Raw genomic sequence first — 3,661 nt, forward strand, 5'->3', positions numbered from 1 at the left:
TAGCTGGTAAGAGGACCTGGTGGGACTCAGTGCGGGCACTGACAGGAGAAGAGAGGAGTGAGTTGGTGGAGGGATGCCTCAGTACCTGCTACCTCAGCAAGGGGGCAATTGTCTTAGAACCGAGGTTTGGGTTTTGATCTAGTAATTGGAGGGGATAAATCAGGTTGCTGAGGTGGGAGTGACAGCAGAGATTCTGGAGCAGAAGGCAGAGGGTGAGGATCTATTGGAGAAGCATAGTTCAGGATGTGAGAGAAGGAGCGAATAGGCCTCCACATAGGGGAATCTCATTTCACCCTTTTGAGCACTTGCAGAAGTTAAAAAGGTCACACAGAATTTGAGGATCTAGAGACCCATCTGGGGGCCATCAGTTTTGGTTGTCTAATTAGTAATATGGCCAATACTGTGTACTGAATTTGATGAGGAGTTTGGATTCCACCAGGTAGCCTCTGTATGCTCACATCCCCATGACTTTCAGAAGAAGTCAGCTTTTCCCGCACACAGCCATGGCTGTTTGTGGTTTTGATAGTCCGCCGGGAAAACATAGTAATCTAGGCTAGCCAACCTGCATCAGGCTCGTGTGTCCCTACATCCATAATGTTTGTTTCCATTATCTATGGTACAGAAGGGATTTAATGGAATTTTAGTGGGATCCTCTTTTTCAGAGATATCCCAATAGGAACGAACTATAGCCAGCTGACAAATGTCTGGGTGAAGAGATGGCCACCAGGTCCCTAAGGGGGCTGTATTTGAGATAGACCATACTTCTTGTCTAGTAGGATTTGTGTTCAGCCATCGCTGCTGTACGGGCTGATGAGCATTAAGACTACTCGTGGCCAAGGGGAGAATCTATAGCCTTATCCACCTGGCGAATACACCATTTGAAAGGGTTACCACTCTTTTCCAGTATCCAGCCAGAGTCTGGACAGGGCGCAGGCTTGAGATGAGAGGAATGGATCCAGGAAGTGATTTCGTCTACCTTTACCACTGTAGGTGTTATAAGTAGCACCTGGTATGGTTCTTTTCAGTGGGGTTCCAGGGATGACACCTGACGTTGTCTTATGTAGATGAAGTCTCTTACTTGATATCCATGTGGAGTCCCCTCGTTCCCAGGGTGGTAGGCAGTGGCCAGCTGTTTCCACAGGTATAGCTGAGTTCTTTCAAGAGCTTTTAGTCTGTCAAGCAAGGGGGTGTGGAAAGGATCGTTAGGTCTTAGAGTTGGGGTTAGGTCCCTTACTGGAGGAGGGGCAACATAGAGAATATCATAGGGGTGAGGTTACACAAAGAACCAGAGGGAGTATTTCTTGCATGAAACAGTGCATAAGGCAGGAGCATACTCTAATCTTTTAAGCCGGTCTCTAAGCTTAATTTCGTTTAGTTCTCTTTAATGGTTCTATTTATTTTTTTTTTTTACCTGTCCTGAGCTCTGGGGTCTATAAGCACAATGTAACTTCCATATAATCCTCAGGGTTCTGGATAACCCCTGAGTTACCTGGGCCATGACGCCATTCAAATATCATACCCTATTACCTAAGGCAGACCGTATCTTGGAAAAATATCTTTCACGATCTTCTTGACCACCATTTGCGCCTTTTTTTTTTTTTATGGGAACGGCTTCAATCCATCCTGAAAATATATTTGTAAAGACTAGGATATATTTAAGTCCATACCTTGCTGGCTTAATTTCAGTAAAGTCCACTTCCCAGAATTGTCCTTGTCTGGTTCCTCATAGGTGCTTTCCTGCAGGAAGCTTGGAAGGGTAAGCATTAACCAATTGACAGACCCGACAGGCTTTTGTTACCCGTTCTGTTATTTCCTTTCACTGTGAGTCGGTTAGTCGAAAACTCTGTTCTTGATCCTTCAGGAACGCCTGTAGTTTCTTTGAACCAAGGTGAGTGAGTTGATGTACACTTTTAACGTAGTGTAGGGCTTTCTGTAATTGCAGGCTTGGCTCAGTGAAGTTGAGGATTTCAGTGTCAGTGTCCTTAGATATTATCAAAAGCTTGCTGGTGCACAGGGGTTTATTGGAATTAGGCATCCTCATTTAACAGAGGGTATAAAGGAGCAGCTAAAAACACAAACCCAGGTATCCATAACCTGCAAATGCCAGCAGTCCCAAGAAACTCTCTGTGTTATCCCCTGTTAGATGGGGGTGGTATCTGCACAACAGTTTGTTTTCTGGGCTCAGTGAGCCATCATTTACAGCCCCTAAGGGAATACCCCAGGAAGATTACTTCTTGCTGGCAAATTTGGGCCTTTTTGGCCGAAGCTCTATACCCGAGTTCAGCAATTTCAGATAATTGTGATTGGGTCCCAGACTCACAGTTTTCCTTGTTGTTGGCAGCCAGTAGCAGGAGATCCACATATTGAAGCAGGGGGACTTTGGGGTGCGCATTTCTGAGGTTGTTGAGATCTCTGTGGAGGGCTGCATCAAAGAGAGTGGGGGAATTTTTAAACCCCTGTGGGTGTCCAGTTCAAGTTAGTTGACCAGACGTTCCAGTTTCTGGGTCTACCAAGTGGAAAGCAAACAGAAACTGACTATCTTTATGCAGAGGCAAGCAAAAGAAAGCATCTTTTAAATCCAGAAGAGTTTACCATTTTCACTCAGCTACAGCAAACGGTTTATTGGGGGTTCAGCATGCTGGGGCTAAGAGCTCACATGTATAGAGTTGAAAGCCCTGAGAACAGCTTAAAGAGAGCTTATGTACTTTCCTTGGAGAGGGCAGGAAAGGAAATTTTTGATGGGTCAGGGCGAGTGGGCAGTTTGCGTGCAGCCAGGTGAGGGAGTACATTCTGCTGTTTGGCAGTTGGGGACAGCACATTCTGGGAACAAAATTATCAAACAGCTCTCAAGATTTCAACAGTATTTTGTTAAGCATACAGAAAAACAGGAAGTGACAAGTACCTATTGTATTAACCTTTCACCAAATCAAAATGCAAAGTGAGCATGGAATACTAAAATCAACCATGTCCACATTGCCTAATGCTCTGAAATGTCAATCCTTTTGGTGTCTACATATTTGTTTCTTCCTAAGATTATACATTCAACTTCAACCATGTTGAAAGGGTCAAATCCTATCACTCACCTTATACTGTGCCTGATTTCCTAATGTCTCTATCGATATCTGCTTTCCTACATATTTTCCCCAGTTCATCATTGTGAATGACTTTTCACATGTGCTAATATTTACGTTCACTCTCTCAACGAAACAATATTGCTAATGAACTTTTGGTCCAAATTCTATACTCACTCTTTTTACTAAACCTACCAACTATCTTCCTAATCCTACAGACTATTCATTTTTGACTGGAAGTTCTTTTCTACATTCAATCATCCAAGGTACAAGGTCTTATGCCTTTGCATATCGATTTATCTGAGACATCTGTGCAGAACATAATTCAAAGCTAAGTATCCCACTAAAAGGCCCAATGTCCTTCAGGGCTTCAAATCGTACCTAGATTTTCCGGTTTCATACTTATATTTCACTGATATATTCTTGTGAATATCGCAGGTTCCCAATACCATTATTCATTCCTCAGAATGATTCCTAACCCAAATAGTATATGGTATTAACCCTAACCATGCACTGTTCCCTCAATCTAACTTTACAGAAGAGCAGAGACAGAGTTGGACTTACAATACAGGCATGTAGATGATCTTCCA

Source organism: Callospermophilus lateralis, unplaced genomic scaffold (genome assembly GCF_048772815.1).
Source record: "Callospermophilus lateralis isolate mCalLat2 unplaced genomic scaffold, mCalLat2.hap1 Scaffold_641, whole genome shotgun sequence".
NCBI lineage: Eukaryota > Metazoa > Chordata > Mammalia > Rodentia > Sciuridae > Callospermophilus > Callospermophilus lateralis.